Source organism: Piliocolobus tephrosceles, chromosome 5 (genome assembly GCF_002776525.5).
Source record: "Piliocolobus tephrosceles isolate RC106 chromosome 5, ASM277652v3, whole genome shotgun sequence".
NCBI lineage: Eukaryota > Metazoa > Chordata > Mammalia > Primates > Cercopithecidae > Piliocolobus > Piliocolobus tephrosceles.
This window is the reverse complement of record NC_045438.1, coordinates 74272925-74289368: the sequence shown is the minus strand read 5'-3', so window position 1 is coordinate 74289368 and position 16444 is coordinate 74272925.

The following is a 16444-nucleotide window of genomic DNA, read 5'->3' as shown; positions in this document are numbered from 1 at the left end:
GGTGCATAGTCAATTATACTCATTATGCTGATGAGTCTGGGAAGCTCATTCTCATGGCTACCGCAGAATGCCCTTGTATCATTTGGATCTTCACATTCAGGTCCAGGAGCAGTTCCTCCAAAGTTTCCATGAACCTTTCCTCCTGGAGGGAAATCTAACAAGAGGGGGTAGTTAGCAGGATAAAGTTTCCATTGGTACAGTTTATCTCTGGGTTGCAACTAGTATTCCTGCTCTTTCTCTCCCACTCTTCATTCTAAGTTTTCTTCAAAATCAATGATTCTCTCAGTAGATCTCGGTGGTTTGCCTGGGGGTATGAACAAAACCTTTATTCCTAAAGCATATGAAATCTTGTTACCAGACCCTTCACCATCTTCACTATCTAAGCTGCTTCATATTACTATCTGTATTTTCAATAGTGCAAGGGAGTATTAGCATCATCCAAATGGATCATTTGGGGTCCACATATGTTCCTGTCCCCATTTTGAAAGCAGCCCTATATCATTCTGCTGATAAGACTCAATTACCTCTGCTGGTATGGTGACTCCTCTTTTCTCCAGTTGGTCCTGGGCACCAGGAATCCAAAGCTTTCATATGACAGACATAGCTTGTAATTTTATTATGTAATTTGATATCTTCCATATGAACACTATTTATGTGTTCCCTGGAAGAGCTCAAGTTTGTGAATACAGGAAGTACAAATCTCTCAGTGAGTCATTGGTGGCTACTCCTTGTTTCTTGAGCTCATGTATCCTCCTATTGGGAACAATGCATCATATGGAGACCTCAGGTTCAAACGACACATTAGATCCTAAAGGATGGCACTACATCCTTTCAATATTTCCTCAATGCTGGCCTGCAGTTGCACATTTAGAAGGCTATTTCAATATTCTGTGAGGTTGGCTGCCTCTGAGTAGTGCAGCATGTGTTATAACCAGTGGACCCCACAGTCATGGGTCAACTCCCATACTTCATTGGCTAAGTGACTTTCCAAGTAAAATGCTATGTTTTTATGGATCATGCGTTCTATGATGGATCTATGCCTATGGATCAGGCATTCTTTTAGCCACTGGATATTGTGAACAAGTCCAGTGGCTAATGTGAACAAGAAAGGCAAACCCATGCCCAGAATAACTATTCCTACAAGATGAACTAGAATGGAAGTAGAGGTATATAATCAGCTAACCAATGGTTTTATTCAAGGAATAATGCCTTATCAGAGACTAAGTGTTGGTGTCTGCCACTGACAAACTGGACATTCAGCAGTAGCAATAGTTCACTCACTTTTGGTAAGTAGGTATGATAATTGATTTTGTATATCAAATTCACTGGTTAAGGGATACCTAGAGCACTATTAAAATATTATCTCTAGATGTGTCTATGACGGTGTTTCTGGAAGAAATTAGTATTTGAATTAGTAGACTGAGTAAAGAAAGTCCATCCTCACCAATGTTGGCTAGCATCATCTAAGACATTGAGGGCCAAGATAGAACAGAAAGGTAAGAGAAGAGCAAATTATCTCTTCTTGGACTAAGATATCTATCTTCTTCTGCCCTTGCACACTGGAGCTCCTGGTTCACAGGTTTTCAGACTCTGGAACTTACATAAGCGCCACCCTAGACCTCTCTGTCTCTGATATTCCTGTTCTTCTTTTTCCAGGCTACACATTAGAGGGGCAGGCCATTGGCCATTGCACAGAAATCTATATGTATTCTTATCTTGGCTATTTTTCTTTCCACACTAAGTACACTGCCTATAGATCTGTCAGTGAGTTTTTTTTTCTCCACTGTTTTTCAAGGGCAATCCTAAATGTGGCTGTAATGTAGCCACTGTCTATATTTCACTTGCACCTACATACTGAGGCAATCCATCCATAAATCAAACAAAGCCTTTTTCCTGCTCTTTTAGCTAGTGATATAGAAAACCCCATACAACCATACAACAAAGCAGGAGAGAGATACTGTGCAACTGGGATTGATGACATGTGGTTTGGTCCACTTGCTCATGTCTAGTGAACAGTGTCTGGACCTAATATTATGACATGGTTAGTCCAACAGAATTCTGCTCATAATGAGCAGTTTTATTTGCATGAACAGTTTATTCCATGGTCAAGTGTTCTGTCTTTACCAGCGCCTCGTAACACGCAAAAGATGAATAGTATTTCTCAAAGAATGAATAGTTCTCTACTATGCTTGGGCTTACTCCAGACTTTCAGGGATCTGTGTTGTGACTCTTCTACTGGAGTTTGCCGTAAGTTCCACATTGTGCATGTTCTAGCACTATAGGGCCTGCTGGATCCTCCAGCACTATAGAAGATGTTGTGACCCAGGTAGTGGAGCTCATTGCATCACAGTCTGGACCTCCTACAGCATCATTTCTCACTCCTCCATTTTTGTGTTTTTGTTTATTTACTTTAAAAATTTTTTAAATATTAAGCAGCACCCTTGTTAGCTGCCCATCTCTTCTGCTTATAAGGATGTTAAACACTATTAACCGTTTCACAATATCTGCAGATTAAACGCCTTGACTATCTCTCCAACTTCACCTATCATTATGGTAATTGAAGCTTCTTAGCTTCAGGCAAGTAAGTGCCATCACCTGGTTCCATTACTAAGGAAGAGGAACGTTATGACCATGGATGTTAAAGAATCAGACTCTGTAACAACCTCTTTTTTTTTTTTTTTTTTTGAGACGGAGTCTCGCTCTGTCGCCCAGGCTGGAGTGCAGTGGCCGAATCTCAGCTCACTGCAAGCTCTGCCTCCTGGGTTCACGCCATTCTCCTGCCTCAGCCTCCCGAGCAGCTGGGACTACAGGCGCCTGCCACCTCACCCGGCTAGTTTTTTGTATTTTTTAGTAGAGACGGGGTTTCACCGTTATAGCCAGGATGGTCTTGATCTCCTGACCTCGTGATCCACCCGTCTCGGCCTCCCAAAGTGCTGGGATTACAGGCTTGAGCCACCGCACCCGGCCAACAACCTCTTCTCTTATCCCCAGCCTGGAAAGAATTGTCATGAAATATTTAGTGATTTTGGCATCCTCTCACCAGCATATGCCTGATGGTCTTGGTGAAGAGTATGTTCTCTTGAGTCTTTTGGTCTTACATAACATGTCCTCTTCAACATACTAATTTCCCTCAGCCTCATCATTCCTCCCTCTACTACCTGCCAGGGCAATATTGACAGTTTTATTTCACTGAGAACTGATGTTTGGATGTTTTTTTCTTTTCAAATCTCATGTTGGAAGTTGATCCCCAATGTTGGAGGTGGGGCCTAGTGGAGGGGTGTTTGGGCCATGGGAATAGATCCTCCATGAATGGTTTGATGCCTTCCCCACAGTCATGGGTAAGTTCTTGCTCTATTAGTTCATGCCAGAGCTGGTTGTTTAAAAAACTGTAGCATCTGCCTCCTCTCTCTCTCTCGTCCTTTTTCTTGCTTCCTTTTTCACAAGGTGACATACCAGCTCCCCTTTCCCTTGCCCTAGGATTGGAAGTTCCTGAGTTCCTCACAAGAAACAGGTGCTGGAGTCATGCTTCTTGTACAACCAGCAGAACCGTGAGCCAAATAAGCCTCTTTTCTTTATAAATTACCCAGCCTCAGGTATTCCTTTATAGCAATGCAATTGGACTCAGACTGTTGACCATCATTTTTTTTTTTTACAGAACTCTCAAAGCCATCCCAGAATAAAGTTTTGTCCATCCCCTGGGGTCCTGGCCAGAATATTAAATTCCATGTATTTAGAAAGTGCATTTAAGGCAGTTAAATCTTGCTTGTTGATATGGTTTGGCTGTGTCCCCACCCAAATCTTCATTGAATTGTAATAATCCCCACATGTCAAGAGTGGGGCTAAGTGGAGAGAATTGAATCATGGGGATGGTTTCCTCCATACTGTTCTTGTGGTAATGAATAAATCTCACGATAACTGATGGCTTTATAAATGGGAGTTCCCTTGCGTAAGCTGTCTCTTGCCTGCCACCATGTGAAAACGTGACTTTTCTCCTCCTTTGCCTTCTGTCATGATTATGAGGCCTCCCCAGCCATGTGGAACTCTGAGTCAATTAAACTTGTTTCTGTATAAATCATCCAGTCTCAGATATGTCTTTATTAGCAGAGTGAGCACAGACTAATGCAGTAAATTGGTACCAGCTAGTGGGGCATTGTTGTAAAGATACTCCAAAATGTGGAAGCGACTTTGGAACTGGGTAACAGGCAGAGGTTGGAACAGTTTGGAGGGTTGAGAAGAAACTAGGAAAATGTGGAAAAGTTTGGAACTTCCTAGAGACTCAAAAGACTCAGAAGACAGGAAGATGTGGGAAAGTTTGGAACTTCCTAGAGACTTGTTGAGTGATTTTGACCAAAATGCTGATAGTGATATGGACAATACAGTCCAGGCTGAGGTGGTCTCAGATGAAGATGAGAGACTTGTTCAGAACTAGAGTAAAGGTCACTCTTGCTATCCAAAGAGACTGTTGGCATTTTGCACTTGCCCTAGAGATCCACAGAAATTTGAGCTTGAGAGAGATGATTTAAGATATCTGGCAGAAGAAATTTCTAAGTGGCAAACTGTTCAAGAGGAAGCACAGCATAAAAGTTTGAAAAATTTGCAGACTGATATTGCAGTAGAAAACAAAAACCCATTTTCTGAGGAGAAATTCAAGCCTGCTGCAGAAAGATGCATAGGTAACAAGGGGCCAAATGCTAGTCACCAAGACAATGGGGAAAATATCTCCAGGGCAAGTCAGAGACCTTCATGGCAGCCTCTCCCATGACAGATCCCAAGGCCTAGGAGGAAAAAGTGGTTTCCTGGGCCAGGCCCAGGAACCCCTGCTGTGTGCAGCCTAGGGACTTGGTACCCTGTGTCCCAGATGCTCCAGCCATGTCTAAAAGGGGCCAAGGTACAGCTTGGGCTGTGGCTTCAGAGACTGCAAGCCCCAAGCCTTGGCAGATTCCATGTGGTTTTGGTCCTGTGGGTACACGGAAGTCAAGAATTGAGGTTTGGCAACCTCCTCCTGTATTTCAGCGGATGTATGGAAACACCTGCATGTCCAAGCAGAAGTCTGCTGCAGGGGTGGAGCCCCCATGGAGAACCTCTCCTAGGGCAGTGTGGAAGGGAAATGTGGGGAGGGAGCCTCCACACAGAGTCCCCACGGGGCCACTGTCCTCCAGACTCCAGAATGGTAGGTCTGCTGACAGTTTGCACTGTGTGACCAGAAAACCTACAGACACTCAACACCAGCCATTAAAGCAGCCAGAAGGGGGGCTGTACCCTGCAAAGCCACAGAGACAGAGCTGCACAAGGCTTTGGGAGCCCACCTCTTGCATCAGCATGACTTGTATGTGAGATACAGAGTCAAAGGAGATCATTTTGGAGCTTTAAGAGTTGACTGCCCCACTGGATTTCAGACTTGCATGGGCCCTGTAGCCACTTTGTTTTGGCCAACTTCTCCCATTTGGAATGGCTGTATTTACCCAATGCCTGTACCACCATTGTATCTAGGAAGTAACTAACTTGCTTTTGATTTTACAGGCTCATAGGTGGAATAAACTTGCCTTGTCATGGATGATACTTTTGACTGTGGACTTTTTTGAGTTAATGCCAAAATGAGTTAAGACCTTGGGGGACTGTTGGGAAGGCATGATTGGTTTTGAAATATGAGGACATGAGATTTGGGAGGGGCCAGGGTCAGAATGATATAGTTTGACTATGTCCCCACCCAAATCTCACCTTGAATTGTAGTAATACCCACATGTCAAGGGCAGGGCCAGGAGAAGTGTATTAAATCATGGGGACAGTTTCCCCCATACTGTTCTCATGATAGTGAATACGTCTCATGAGATCTTGGAATTTTATAAATGAGAGTGTCCTTGCAAAATCTCTCGTCTGCCACCATGTAAAATGTGACTTTGCTCCTCCTTTGTCTTGCACCATGATTGTGAGGCCTCCCCAGCCATGTGGAACTGTAAGTCAATTAAACCCAGTATTGACCATGTCTTTATTAGTAGTGTGAAGACAGACTACTACAAGCAAGTCTTGAATTTTTCTTCCCTTCTTCCAATGTTTGTTTTTGGCACCTTTGTCAAAAATAAGTTGACTATAAATGCATGCATTTATTTCTGGGTTCTCTAATCTATTCCATTGGTCTTTGTGTCTCATTTTATGAAAATACTGTGCTTTTTTTTTGTTTGTTTGTTTGTTTTTTTTTACTATAGCTTCAGAGTATAATTTGAAGTCAGGTAATGTGATGCCTTCAGCTTTGTTCTCTTCATTAAATGGTCTGGGAAAACTGGATGTCTATATGCAGAAGAATGACACTAGACCCCTTTATCTCACCATATACAAAAGTCAAATCAAAATGAATTAAATACAAATCTAAGAGCAGAAACTATGAAACTACTAGGGAAACACTAGGGAAATGCTCCAGAGCATTGGTTTGGGCAAAGATTTTTTATGTAAGAATTCAGAAGCACAGACAACCAAAGCAAAAGTTGACAAATGGGATTATATCAAGCTAAACAGCTCTGCACAGCAAAGGAAACAATCCACACAGTAAAGAGACAACCCACAGAATGGGGAAAATATTTGCAATCTGCTTATCTAACAAGAGATTAATAACCAGAATATATAAGGAGCTCAAACAACTCAATAGGGAGAAAAACAAATCTGATTAATAAATGGTCAAAAGATGTAAATAGACATTTCTCAAAAGGAGGCATACAAATGGCCAGTAGGCATATGAAAAAATGCTCAACATCACTAATCATCAGAAGAACACAAGTCAAAGCAACAGTGATAGATCTTCTCACCCTTGTTGGAATAGCTATTAACAGAAAGACAGAAAATAACAGATGCTGGTGAAGCCGTGGAGAGAGGAAAATCTTTGTACTTGGGGCAGTGTAAGTTAGTCAGCCTCTATGGGGAAGAGTATAAAGATTCCTGAAAAAATTAAAAATAGAACCACCATATGATTCAACAATCCTGATGCTGGAGACCTATCCAAAAGAAATGAAATCACTATATTGAAGAGATATCTGCACTCCAATGTTTATTGCAGCATTCTACATAATAGCCAAGTTATGGAATTAACCTAAGTGTCCATCAGTGGATGAATAACAGATAAATAAAATATGATTCCTATATATAATGCAATATTATTCAGCCATAAAAAGGAATGAAATTCTGTAATTTGCAGCAATGTGGATGGAACTGGAGGACATTATATTAAGTGAAATAAACCAGGCACAGAAAGACAAACATCACATGTTCTCAATCACATGTGGGAGTTCTGCAAAAAAAAAAAAAAAAAATTAACTCATGGAGATAGAGAGTAGAATGATCATTACCAGTGGCAAGAAAGAGTAGTGTGTGGGTGGGGGAAAGTGGGGATGATTAATGGGTACAAAAATACAGTTAGATAGAAGGAATAAGATAACACAATTCAAGGAGTTCCCCTATTTGCTCTTGTCACTACTGTTGTCTTATTCCTTCTATCTAACTGTATTTTTGTACCCATTAACCATCCCCTCTTTTTTAAATTTTTTATTTTACTTTAAGTTCTGGGATACATGTGCAGAATGTGCAGGTTTGTTACATAGGTATACATGTGTCATGGTGGTTTGCTGCACGTATCAACTGGTCATCTAGGTTTCAAGCCCTGCATGCCTTAGGTATTTGTCCTAATGCTCTCCCTCCCCTCACCTCCCACCCCGCAACAGGCCCTGGTGTGTGATGTCCCCTGTCTGTGTCCATGTGTTCTCATTGTTCAACTCCCACTTGTGAGTGACAGCATGTGGTATTAACCACCCCCTCTCTAACTCCTCCCACCCACACACTATAGGAAAGCTATAGCTAACAATATATTTATTGTATATTGAAAATAGCTAAAAGAATGGAATTGGAATGTTCCTAACAAAGAAATGATAAATGCTTGAGGTAATGGATATCTCAATTACCCTGAGTTGATCATTATAAATTGTACTCTTATATCAAAATATAATATGTACATATATATATATATATATGTGTGTGTGTGTGTGTGTGTGTGTGTGTGTGTTATGTACCCATAATAATGTAATTTTTTTTAAAAAAATTCTGGTCTCCTTGATCAAACACCCTCAAAATTTAATTCAAGGAGTTCCCACATTTGCTCTTGTCAGTACATGACAGCAAGTTTTGCAAATTTTTGAGTATAGTCTCTTTCCTACATTATCAGCCCTAGCATATCCCTAGCTGGGTTATGCTTGGATTTAACCTTAATTAGTGACCTGGTAAGCAGAAAAGGAGGTGGGGAATTAGTAACTGTTACCTTATGAGGAGAACCTAATCTTCTTGACCAGTAGAAGCACTAGCTCTCACTAAGAAGGGGAGATTCCTTTGAAAACCTGAGGCTCCATGGGCAACCAGCAGTTTGAATAGCCAGCATTCTTAGGGTCATCTGCTCAGATTTCCCTGTCCTATTTTTCAAGACCATAGATTTTCCCCACCAGAGCCCTCATGTTCATATAACAAATCTGTCTTAGCTAAGCATTCAAGCATTTCTGGAGCTCTGTGCCTCTGACAATAATCTTCAGCCTATCACTTAATTGTGTTTACCCTTCCACTACAGGTGATAAGGGCCTCTTTATAAGGTACAACTGAGACTCTCTGATTCACACACTTAACTATAAAGTCCTTGTTAACAACCCTGCATCTCTCATTGTCCTTCTGAAGGACGTCTCACTGTGATTTGTAGACATTGTTACCCACCTGTTTTTTAGATGTCAAAATTATGACCCCTGCCGTAGCAGTTTCTCCATCAGGACATTTTCCCAAGTCACCATGGGCAAAATCTTCAGTAATTGAGCCACCATATTGTGCCAAGTACTACCCATCCCCCCCATACTAACCAGGATGGTATCTTCTTCACCTGCCTGGTAGTGGATTAACCAGTCCCAAATCCTTGTCTTACTGTTCATTTGCTACGATCACTCATTGCCACTTGCCAAAACCACAATGAGATACCATCTCACACCAGTTAGAATGGCAATCATTAAAAAATCAGGAAACAACAGGGGCTGGAGAGGATATGGAGTAATAGGAACACTTTTATACTGTTGGTGGGACTGTAAACTAGTTCAACCAGTGTGGAAGACAGTGTGGTGATTCCTCAAGGATCTAGAACTAGAAATACCATTTGACCCAGCCATCCCGTTGCTAGGGATATGCCCAAAGGATTATAAGTCATGCTGCTATAAAGACACATGCACACGTATGTTTATTGCGGCACTATTCACAATAGCAAAGACTTGGAATCAACCCAGATGTCTATCAGTGACAGACAGGATTAAGAAAATGTGGCACATATACAGCATGGAATACTATGCAGCCATAAAAAAGGGATGAGTTTGTGTCCTTTGTAGGGACATGGATGCAGCTGGAAACCATCATTCTCAGCAAACTTTCGCAAGAACAGAAAACCAAATACCGCACGTTCTCACTCATAGGTTGGAATTGAACAACGAGATCACTTGGACACAGGAAGGGGAACATCACACATTGGGTTCTACGGTGGGGAGGGGGGAGTGGGAAGGGATAGCATTAGGAGATATACTTAATGTAAATGATGAGTTAATGGGTGCAGCACACCAACATGGCACAAGTATACATATGTAACAAACCTTCACATTGTGCACATGTACCCTGGAACTTGAAGTATAATTAAAAAAAAAAAAAAAGAAGAAGAAGGTAACCCAAGATGGGATTAAACATTCAAGTATTATATTAGACAGCTCTGTGAGACAAAATGGAGAGGGGACCTGGTAAGGCTAGGGGCACCTTTAGACCACAGTGTGAGTGAAAGACAAAGGGAGGGCCGGGCCTGGTGGCTCATACTTGTGACCCCAGAACTTTGGGAGTTAAAGGCAGGGAAGTATCTTGAGCTCAGGAGTTTGAGACCAGCCTGGGCAACATAGCGAAATCCTGTCTTTACAAAAGAATACAAAAAAACTAGCTGGACATAATGGCACATGTCTGCAATACCAGCTACTTAGGGGACTAAGGTGGGAAGATCACGTGACCCCAGGAGGTGGAGGCTGTAGTGAACTGTGATCACGCCACGGCACTCCCACCTGGGTGACAGAGCGAGATTCTGTGTCAAAAAACAAACAAAAAGACAGGGAGGGAAATGCCCTTGACAATGATGCTGCTCAGGAATTCCTCTAGCTAAAGTCGGCTATTAGAGGAGTCTCATGTCTCCCAGGAATGGGAATCACTTAATATCCCTGCTGTGCTTCATCAGTGGCTGAGAGCAGCTGGAGGGATCAGTGCAAATGCCACAGTAGATTTCATAGCACAACAGCTGGGGCCCTCAGTTAGTTGTTTTATCCATATCCATAAAGGGAGGTACACAATGCACATGCTCATGGCTTCTACACAGAAATAAGCATTTACTTCTAAAGCCTTTTCCCTCCCTCCTTCCATTTTCTTCCTTCTTTATTTTAATTTGTGAACTTAGGAATCATTTTTGAATTTCCCTAATGTAAATAAGTGGAAACAGCAAGGAATTCCCAGTCTGAAGGACCTAGGTTATATTGCTACTATACTATAGCATGACTTTAGGACAAGTTAGATGACATCTCTTGTTTGCACTTTCCTAATTTAAAAAATAGCCAGCTTGCAAGCTTGTGTTGAGAATGAATGAAACTAGGTTTGTAACTGGACATAATGTTACATAAAAATTTATTTGTTTATTAGTTCTCTTCTTTTTCTGCTTCCCCTATTTAATACACCTTCCACTAGAATGAAAGCTCCATAGTCTGAAAGGCATTTCTGAATTGTTCACTGCTATGTCCACCAGCACAAAAACAATGTCTGACACATAGTAGCCACCTAAACAATATTTGTTGAGTGGATGAATTAACCTGTTTAGTTCAGTATTTAAGATAGGTAGGTCTTTAATATATAGGTAGGTCTTTAATATGTGAAATTGCTTATGTTTCCCCTTAATGTGAACAAGTATATTTTTACTGTGTATTACATTGCCTCATATGTATGAGCCAAGAATCACTTCACTGGTTGAAAACAATTTCAGGAAAATAGGGAAAGAAAACTTCATAATGGCCAAAAATTTAGTGGAGATGTGAAAATCATGTGAAATTTTATTTTATTTTGGGATTTATCTTAAATTTTAATCATTTTATAAGTTCAGACTACAACTGAATGTTAAGTTTATTATTGACAGAATGTTTTATTTCAAATACATATTTTTAATTTGCTCTCCCAATCTAACAAATATTTTACTATATTCTAGATACTGTCTGTGCTAGACCATAAACTTGCACATATAGAAGTAAAGTTGGCTCTTTGTTTCTTTCAAGCTTTCTTAAGTAGTAAACTAGAAAAAGACAAGTCATTATTAGAATTCCATTCTTGACACAGAACTCTCCTTTATTTGATACAAGTGTGTGTTATTGTGCCTGGCCTGCCAGCATGCCCAAGGCCCTTGCTTTTCAAAGGACTGTGAACTTTCTTTCAGTACTATATCTGGGCACAAAAGTATATCTTAGCAATAGTAAACAAGTTCCTATGAAGTGTGTGCTCTTATATAGAGTTTTGGCAGAAAGAAAATCAGGCTAGCATTGTAGATTGTGAAACCCACTGAGCAGGGACCATGTCTAATTCTGTGTTCAGTACTTGATTTTCAAATGAAAGAAAAATGAAACAATTTCATTTCTGACTATTGGAGTTTTTCATTTGAAGAAAAATAAGGTTTTCACCAGAGCTTGGTAGAAGACTACACAACAGGAGTTTGGGACTTATTTTAAAACATATAAGTTTTATGTAATAACTATTTATTTGTTTCCTGATGTTTTAACAAGTTTAATATCTTCCCTGAATAATATGACAAATGTTATAAAAAATTTTATTCATCTTAAAAATAAATAATAAACAAATGTACTTTTGAATTGAGAACACTGACTTTATTAATTTAAACCCTGATTGGAGCTTATTTAAAAATAAATAATGTTTTTGTTTATAATACTTTACTAAGTAATAGTATGTACGTAAGTAAATCTATATGATTTTCCCATTGTTGGAGCCTTTTTCTCAGGATAACACATTTTGATTAAACTAAATTTTGTAAGCATAGTTTTAAAAAATATGCTTAAGATGTCAACATTTTATTGAGTTATATTCCATTGTACATATATGTAATTATTCATTCAATTATTGATAGACATTAAGTTGTTTCAATTATATCTGTTATAAATGTTATGCTTCTAGTTCAGCTGCCATTGTTATTCATATACATGTCTTTGTGGACATATGTTTTCGTTCTTCTTAAATAAATATCTAGGTATGGAATTGCTGGGTCATGTGGCAAGTGTATGTATAACTTTATTAAAAATTCCAAATTGTTTGCTGAAGTGGCTATGCCATCTCATATTCCCACTGGCAATGCACTCGAGTTCCTATGTTTCCCCATCAGCACTTGATTTCATACATCTTTTAGTTTTCAGCCATTCTAAAGTGTCTATAATGGCATCCCAGACTGACACATGCAGCAACATGGGTAGATCTCAAAAACTTTCAGCTGAGTGAAATACATCAGGTATAAAAACGAGTATATTTTATGTGATTCTATGAATGTGAAATTCTAGAAGGTAAATCTAATCTATATTGACAGAAAGCAGATCAGTAGTTGTTTGATGCCAGGAATAGGACTAACGATTACCTGAAAAGCAGCACAAAGCTAGGGCACTTTTAGGGATCATGGAAATATTCTGCATTTTTATTGGAATTGTGGTTGCATTCATGTATGTATTTGTCAGAATTCATCAAACTGTACACTAAAAATTGGTGCATTTAATTGTATGTAGATTATATATCAGTAAAATTTATATAATAAGAAACATATCAAATCTACTTTTGAATATTAACATAAAGTCTTAATCATATCTGTTTGCCATGCTTAGGAATACAAAGCATTTTAAGAATATGAAAGAAGGGTACAAGCAATCCACAGAATCAACTATTGTTTCTTCCAGGGAGGCATATCTGTAAAAGCCTCTGAATACCTTACATTCTTTCAGACTCAGTCAAGTTCTTACACCTAGAGAGTAAAATTCTGATCAGATGGCCAGTTGGGTCAGGTTCGGATATTTCTAGCTTACCAAAATCTGAATATCTACTAATGATAATTAAATTAATGCATGTTCTTTGTCGAAAGCAATGCAGGGGAAGAGAGCATTCATCATTCTAATACCTAAAGTCAACTACTGTTGTTATTTTGGAGTATTTCTTCATTTTAATGCATTTTTAACATTTCAGATATTATAGTAAGTGCTATTTTATAGGTACATTTTCACTCAATATTAGATCATTAGCATTTTTCCAAGTCTTTAAACATTCCATAAACATAATTTTAATAGCTCATCATATGCCTGTATCATCATTAACTATTACTCTTTCAATGGCATTTCGTTTTTGTTTGTTTGTTTGTTTGTTTTCCCAAACAGCAGATACATTGCCTGGACTGTTGAAAATTCTCCAAAAGTTTTGTTGAATGAATGAATGAGTTATAAATATTGTGAAGAACATCTTTGTGCCACAATCTGTATTTTTTGAGAAACTTTAAGATAAGTTCTCAGAACTAGAATGTCTGTGGCAAACACATAAAAATGTTAAAGTCACTTGATTCACTTGACAAAAGCTTTTATCTTGGGAAAAAAGACAAAAACGATACTGTACATGGGTTTTCAAAAGTTGTCTAAGGCACATTTTAAAATATTTAAAAAGAGTTATAGTTCATTTTAAACTGTTTCTTTTACTAGTGTACTAGTATGTGCAATTAAAGGCAAAACCCTGGCCCTTTTCTTTTTTCTTTATGAAAATAACCTCATGGTGGTTATTTCTAAGAGCATCTTGGTTTCGTAGTGCATCCTATCCCTCTGCATCTCTTTTCATGTAATTTCTAAATTCAAAACTTTTTTTTTCTTGATTATGATGTCTGATGTGATATTTTGCCATCACTGCCTTCTTTTCTCCAGTTTGGTCTTTTTGTAAATTTGCTGCCACTCTGACTCTTATTGAGCAGCAGATACCATGAAAACATAGAACTGCTCTCTGGTGATTGATGGTAGTGGAAGAGTTCACACTCTTTACTTGGTGCTCTGCTCTATAGAAATCTTCCTTGGCTCATTTTCCCAGTGAAGCATCAATCGTGAGCCTGCTATTTCTTTTTGTACTGGTTTCTTTTTGTGTGTCTTTCTCTAAGTCAGACTTTCTCATTGCCCAGAGAGGCAGGTGTTGGGCTTTCCTGAACACATTTGAGGTCTTGCAATTCAAGCTGGCTATTAAAGATGGGAGTACTGCCTGATGATCTGGGTCCATGGCCAGAGAATTACCCAATGCTGGCCTTTGTACTCCAGCCTGTTTTGATTCTATTTTAGCCCTTAATATGTGGGGAGGGGCTCTTTATCCTGTGCCAATATTATGGATCTAGAGAAGAGATTTTCTTACCACATTGCTGCTAGCACATGAATGCTTAGAATTCTTTTGATTTCTTTGTGGCATTTTTCTAGTTTCTCCATTTCCAATTCTCTTCTTTATTCATAGTTTTGGGGCAGTTGCTTGACATAAAAATATTGTGATTTATTTTCAAACTACTGCTTTCCTGGGAGAGAAGCCACTTTTTTTGAAAAGGCACTTTTTAAATACTAATTACAGATTTAAATTATGTCATGCACCTTACGTAAGTTGCGTGCAGGCCCTAAATTCATATCTATATGACCAAAATAACAAAAATATCATGTTATCTTGTAGTTTAGCCATCATAAGAACTAAATCCATATGCCATATTCACAGCCTGGTTGGGTGTTGCAAAGATGATTCTGAGAAAAGTAAATAAAAAAATTGGAGCAAATCAAATGATCCAGTAACAGCATCTCATTATTTCATATACGTTTTAACTTAGGAAGGAATATTTATTCTTTAACTTCCTTTAGATAGAGTTCAGTAACTTTCTGTATTATTGACCTTTAAAGTTTTTATGCAGATTTATAAAGCCAATGAGAAAAAACTGCTTCACTGGTTCCTTCTGGGATATGTATCAAAATTGAGGTATGAAATTCTGAATGCTTTTTCAGAAACTCAATCTAAAACTTTTTAAATGGGTCAATACTGCTCTTCAACTTAAAAAAGTGCTTTTCTCTTCATTACAAATGAGGTGAGAGATTATATATAAATGGTTAGTCGAAAGCATGGCAAAACTCCCCTGGCAACTGCCCATTTCCTTGACTTCATTACTGTGTACTTCTTGAGGGCGTATCAGGAGTACTGGCTGAGCAAGGGTCAGGGGTTCTGGGAAAACAGGTGTCACTCAGACCGTTTTACTTGACAGTCATGAGGATCGAGGTCACTGACCAGTGGAAGGATGAACAGGCCCAACAGTAGTGGCAAGCTGTACATTTTACATTCTTTGCCCTCCTTTTTACATGTTTTCTTTTTGATTCACACCAAATCTTTTCTTTTTCAATAATATAAGTAATGTATGTTACTTTTGGGGCCCGAAAAGGACTCAAGTTAAAAGTTACTTGTAGAATTTTGAAATTCAAGACAGGATACAAAGTAATTTTGGGCCATTGTTTGAGTGATTTGATGATAAATTCTGACTTCTGCCAGGAAATACAAATAAAATGCACAATACAGATGAATTAGAGACAATGAAATGTCTTTTTTGGTTCAATGTGCTTTGACTTTAACATTTCTACAAAAATTCAGTGGACATGGTGTTTTATTTCATTTAACATCTCTTTTATTTTTCTCTTTTCATTTTCTTCTGATTTCTATGGCTCCACTTCTCTCTCTCTCTCTCTCTCTCTCTCTCTCTGTTTTCATAATCTGACTCACTTATACACACACACACACACACATTTTTCTTTTTGAATAATGGATAAGTTTTTGTGCAATATTTTGAGAGTGTGTAGTAAGGGATGAAAGTTGAGCACACTTTCAGATATTTCTTGAAAAATAGCTGTAAGTCATCTATTTGGTGCCTACCACAGAAAATTGAAATATTCCTCCTTTTTTCTATATTTTAAAATTCCTTTTATAGTAGCAATCCTCTATAAAGATGCCATCAGGAAGCATTAAGTGACATTAAATAATTCTGTAAAATATCATAGAGAGTAGATATTTCTTTTTTTTTATTATTATTATACTTTAAGTTCTAGGGTACATGTGCATAGCGTGCAGGTTTGTTACATATGTATACTTGTGCCATGTTGGTGTGCTGCACCCATCAACTCGTCAGCACCCATCAATTCATCATTTATATCAGGTATAACTCCCAATGCAATCCCTCCCCCCTCCCCCCTCCCCATGATAGGCCCCAGTGTGTGATGTTCCCCTTCCCGAGTCCAAGTGATCTCATTGTTCAGTTCCCACCTATGAGTGAGAACATGCAGTGTTTGGT